Source organism: Cryptomeria japonica, chromosome 8 (assembly GCF_030272615.1).
Source record: "Cryptomeria japonica chromosome 8, Sugi_1.0, whole genome shotgun sequence".
Lineage (NCBI taxonomy): Eukaryota > Viridiplantae > Streptophyta > Pinopsida > Cupressales > Cupressaceae > Cryptomeria > Cryptomeria japonica.
Window position 1 is genome coordinate 32,015,670 of NC_081412.1, and position 6,228 is coordinate 32,021,897.

A 6,228-nucleotide genomic window follows, 5' to 3' on the forward strand; every position below is an offset into this window, starting at 1 on the left:
CCACATCTTTAGTTTCAAGAGTCTTCTTTTTATGCTTTTGGCTCACGAGGGTTTGGACCTCCTCACTTTCAGTATCTATGTCATTATCAGTCTCACTATCCTCCTCATACCAACTATCCTCATCCTCCCCTCTCTGCTTCTTTTTGGACAACCCTTTGTTTTGTTTCCCATGCTCTTTTTTTTAATTTTTTGCTCAACCCAGCAATTTGGGGGTGGTCCTTTGTCCCGGCTTCCGTGTCATAGCCTTCGCCTTCCTCATCACCAGAGTCATCGAAATCCTCTTCCAACTCGAAGACCTTAGCTATATTTTGATGGACGGTGGTGTTCTTGATGTGATTATACAGAATCACCATCAATCCTTCATGCATTGCTGGGCTGATATTGGGGTTGGATATTGCATCCTTGATCCCAACATTAAGGGCATAGAAAAGATAATATGGAATAGAAATTGTATCTTTATACCTAAAGTGATTAAGACAAAATGGTAGTTGTAAACCCTAATATATCTACCATCAAGAGTGATAAATTCCATTATTGCAAGCAAAACCCTTCACCAAATTAATTTAATTACCTTTGGCGAGAAGTAGGTATGGCTACCCTTCACCAGTCTAGCTTTCTCCTCCTCATCCTTCAAAAATTTCTTCACGACAGCGTCTGAAATCTTTTTGTCCCTGTAGAACTTGATGTCGTCCATCGGAAGCCCTGTTTCCTCCGTGAACATAGTTTTAGTCACCTTGACCTTCTTGTTGCCTATGGTTAATGTGCCTTTGTTACAACCCTTCTTGAAGATTCTCATAATTTCGGGTCATTTCTCTTGCATGTGCTCCATGAAATCAGTCATCTTGGCAGCTTGAAGTACTACCCAGACTTGTGACTGATTCCTCCATTTATCAATGGTGGTAGCCTCTGTTCTCTTGCATTTTCCCCCATAATGTTATTGATAACTATTGTCTATAATTTCTAGAAGGTACCTTTCTTCACAATAAACTTTCTATGAGAAACCACCAAAATTTTGTAGGAGTTTCTTATGCTTTTTCTCAAGAGGGAGAAAAACACCCATATAGCATGTGAAGTGATCCTACAATGATTATTGTACCTCCTTCTCGACTGCATACAAAACTAGCTCCTACTTCCACAACCTCTCCTTACACCTTGGGAAATGATATCAAATCTGACCCTGCTTACCATGCAATCTTTCGTAAGTTAAGATATCATGTTTCACACATGGTAACTCCCCTTTGTCATTCCAGGTAATAATTTGCTCGCTTTGTACTACCTCATTGGCAGCCTAGTCAGCACACCTATTGCCCTCTCTATAAACATGGGAAATGTGGCATTTTTTAAACCCTAATGGAATCAATGATGTTTTTAATTGTTCATGAAGGTTGGTGTTTGCCTAGGAGGTAGTTAATAATGTTTTTAGAGTCACCTTCCAAGCATAGCATGTTGACCCCCATATTATAGGCTAATTTAATTGATTGAAGGGTTCCCATAGCTTCCGCTAGATGATTGGTCTGAATTCCCAAGGGATAGGCAATCATCCCAGTACAAAAGCCAACCCCATTCCAAATACCACCGCAACCAGCAGGTCTCGGGATCCCTTTCACCGCACCATCAAATTTGGCCTTAAACCAATCATTGGGGGGAAAAGACTAGCAACTCATTCTTTTATTAATTTGGTTGATGTTGGTGCCCATATAGGCTAGGATATTCCATCTTTTGAGAACATAAAAATCCTTCTTATTACTACAACAATGCACCCCCCTGGCCATCACATTCTCTACACAATTATTTTTTTATCTTGGCCCACACCACTTCAAAAGTATTAATATCATTTCTGAATATTCTATTATTCTTTTCTTTCCATATCCCCCAAAGGATATGGGGAAAAGAAAAATTTAAGAGATTTCTTATGGTGATGTTATTGGTAGAATAATGTTGGCTTCTGAAAAAATCCTGAATCTCCTCAGGGAAAACCCAATTCAACCCCCACATTTGAAAAAACATCCCCCAAATAGGAGTAGTAAAAGGATAGTGTATAAAGATGTGGTTCACATATTCCTCATTATTAAGACAAAGATAGCATATGTTTGGGAAACAAAAGCCCCTCTTTCTCAAATTATCAGTAGTTAGAATTTTCTTTTGTGAAAGGATCCACAAAAAGATATTGATTTTAGGAATCAAACCTAGATACCAAGCCTTAGCCCAATAAGGAGTAGGGTCTTGGGATTGAGCCAGTAAAAGGACAACATAAGAGACCGAATAAGTCCCTGTAGATGTCCCTCTCCACACCATGTGGTCTTCCCTTCTAGTATTTAAGACACCATGGTTGATCATTAAATTTACCTGCTTGAGTTTGGGATCAATAGAACTGAGGTCCACCCACTTTTGATCTTTCCAATAGTTAGCCACTTTAGCATCGATCTTATCCTTGCAATTCTAGATGAGCATCTAAGAGGTCTTCTTATTAAGAGGGGCTCCACCAATCCAAGCATCATCCCAAAAGTCCACTTTCCTACCATCACCTATGGCCCAGACATTGCCAAGACTAGCAATACCTTTAGCTTGGATTACATTGTTCCAAATGAAAGAGTCGCTTGGTATCTGATTAGAAACTAGGAAATCCTCTATGGTGGGAACCTTCTGTAAGTACTTATCCTTCTAGATTCATTCCATTCTCCTTTCTCCTAATAATTTCTACAAATTTATTTGGCAAGAAGAGTTTTGTTCAAGGTTCTGATATTCCTTAAGCCTAGACACCCCTTCTTTTTGGGTTTACACACATTATCCAAGGATATAAGAGCCATCCTCTTCTTCTTCTCAACCCCATACCACAGGAAGGCTTTCTAAATTTTCTTAATAGCTTCAGCAAATTTGCCAGGGATTTTAAGAAGGCTTAAAGCATACACCGAAAGACTCCGGAGAGAAGATTTTAAAAGCTGGACTTTTCCAGCTTGACTAAGAAGGGTACCTTTCCAACCAACTAGTTTTCTACTAAATCTATCCACGAGACTATTCCAAAATAGCTCTAAAGGTTTCAAACCCAAAGGAAGACCAAGGTAGATTACAAGAGGCTTACCAATTTGGCATCCAAGGATCTGGGCCATCCTCATTTGTTTGTCCTTCGGGGTGTTGAAAAAGAAAATAGAGCTTTTCTCCCAGTTGATGGTTTGACTAAGGTCAAGCTCTAAATGTTGAGAAGGTTCTTCATATTGGACACTTCTTTGATAGTGGATGTGCCCATTAAAATGGTATCGTCAATAAATTGTTGATGAGTACAGGCTCTGAAACTGGAAGAGGGTAATATACAACAAAGAAGCCCTAAAGAAATAGATTTGCTGATAAATCTACCTAGACATTCAACCAAAATGATGAAGAGTATGGGGGATATGGGATCCCCTTGCCAGATACCCCTAGAAGTTTTGAAGAAGGGGGAAGGCACCCCATTGACAATAACATAAAAAGAAGGGGTTGAGATGAGTTGATCAATCATCTGAAGAAACCTAACTCCAAAGCCAAAATCACCAAGCACCTTCCCCAAGAAACTCCAGTCCACTCGGTCATAGGCTTTAGATAGATCCAGCTTCATAAGAAATCCTTTCTTTTTTGAATCCACTAGCGAGTGAATGTTTTCATTGATACCAATGATAGAGTCAAGGATTTGTCTGTCGAGAACAAATCCACTATGCTGGGGCGAAATGATCAGAGGAAGAATCCTTAACAATCTGCTTGTCACCACCTTAGAGATGATTCTATAGAATGAGTTGCATAAACTTATCAGCCAAAACTTATCCATAGAGTCAGCCCCCAGGCATTTGGGGATCAGAACCAAGAAAGTTGCATTGAGTTTCTTTAAGATCATTCTGGCCCCAAAAAACTCCTGCACTCCTTTAAGCACATTAAATTTGAGGATGTCCTAAAATGTTTGAAAGAAGAACAACGAAAATCCATCTGAGCCCAGGACTTTGTTCCCCTCAAAAGAAAAAATCACTTTTTTAACTTCCTCCTCAAAAGGGATGGCCACCAAGGCCTTATTCTTATCCTCATTAATAGTTGAAGCAATTTTCTTAAGGAGGGCACTCTGTGAGTGACCATCCAGACCAGAATCCGCCGATAGAAGTGAGGTAAAAAAGTTCTTGGCTTCCTTCCCGATCTCATCATCCTTCCTCATTTCAGTTCCCCAATTCTCATCTTAGATATTCTATTAGCAGCGTTGTGTTTCATTGCAGTCATATGGAAGAATCTAGTGTTTTTGTCCCCAACTTTAAGCCATAGAGATCTAGACCTTTGTTTCCAAAATTATTCTTCTCTTCTGATAATCTTGTGGTACTTCACAAGCACTTAATTTTCCTCCCTAATTGATACTTCATTGTATCCACTCATTTGGATTTTATCCTATATTTCCTTGAGTTCCAACTGGATTTTGGTCTTGGCAGCAAATAGATCTCTGAAAACCTCCTTGTTCCATTTTATAATATTGCCTTTCATGTTCCTTAACTTTTTAGCCATTCTATACATAGCAGTACCTTTTACATCAATACACCTCCACTTCTCAATGACCTTCACAAGGTTAGGGTGGTCTAGACACATCCTTTCAAATCTAAACAGGATTTTTTTTAATAATGTTATTATCAACAACAAAAATTATAGGAGACGGAGCACTGATAATGGTTAAACCACTCATTAGAAACAAGGGCCCTATCAAGTCTGACTTGAATGAGATCTTCCCTCGTCCTCCTATTCGTCCAAGTAAAATTGGCTCCTTGGAGATCAATATCAAGCAGACCCTAGTTGTTGATAAAGTTCAAAAGATCCATTCTACTTTCTCGCTGTGAAGGCACATCTCCAAATTTCTTGTTGTCACGGAGAGGAGTGTTGAAATCCCCCATAACAATCCACATATCCTCCTTGTAAAGAGCCTGAATAGCTTCCAGCTTTTTCCAAAATTTACTTCTACCAAGTATATTATTAGGGGCATAAATATTCGTTAGAAGTAAAGAGGTGCCATCCCCAATGTGATGAAACCTGATAAAAGCCAGATGGCTATCCCGCTTGACTGGCTCCCCAAAAACATGCCCAGGGTTTTAGAAAATGGCAATGCCCCCAAAAGCACCATCAGAACTCCCACCAAAAACTTCCCCATCCTTAAAAAGATTAATCTTTTCTACTTTCTATTTATTCATTTTAGTTTCTTGGATAATAACACTATCTAGTTTATGTTCTCTAACTAAATTTCTAAGAACATCTTGCTTATGTGGACTATTCAGTCCATGAATATTCCATGAAATTTTTTAACTAGGGAACATACCTCATGGATGGTCAATTGAGTACCATCCGCTATATTCTTGCTTTCCTCTTGATCTCTGATCTAGCTTGCTTTTTTCCTTCCGAAAGAAGAGGGGTTAAAACCCGTGTCAGCTTTGGCCCAATTTTTTGTCTTGACTGAATTAGCTTGAGGGGTAGATTTAGGCCCTTTTTTACCCCCTCTCTTTCACTCTGCTACTTCATTTGTATGTCAATCTTCCTCTTGCATATTCTGGGTGGTTATATTCTAGTCAACATCTTCGACTTCATCCCACTTAGCATTAAGAAATGAGGTCATTGGTGATTGCTGGAAGGTGGATTTCACCATCTCCACCGATTGTTGTGATCCTGACAACAAGATTCCTCTAAGGATAAAACACTTATGGGCTTCTTCATAGTCACTACTAAGGTCGTCTCTAGTAGTGTTTTATGTAATGTGATTTGAATCTACTTCCTCATTGTCTTGTAACACCACCTATATTTCTCCTTCTTCTAGGTTATCACTTCTTTGATCCTCTTGATTGGTATCTTGTTGTTCTCTATTTTCTTTGCCTGTTTGATCCTTTTTACCTTCTTCAAGTAAAGGTATTTCGATATTTTCCACATTAACATTCTCTTCTTGTTCTACCATGTCGGATGATGACACTCTGGGCCTCTTCGATTCTTTTCTCTTTTTCAGAATCCTTAGGTTGCTTAACAGGGATTTTTGCTTTCCATTGCATTGCCTTTTCTTTCTTTTCTTTCTCTTTGACAGCCTAAAGAGGGCATTTCCTTGTTATATGTCTCACTTTTTTGCAATGAAAACAAGCAAAAGGGACACTTTCATATTCCAATGGTTGGTTCCATTTTCCCAATTTAGAATTAATCTCAATGAATAGGGGCATATATGTGCCTCACATAACTCCAACACTAATCTTGGCAAAT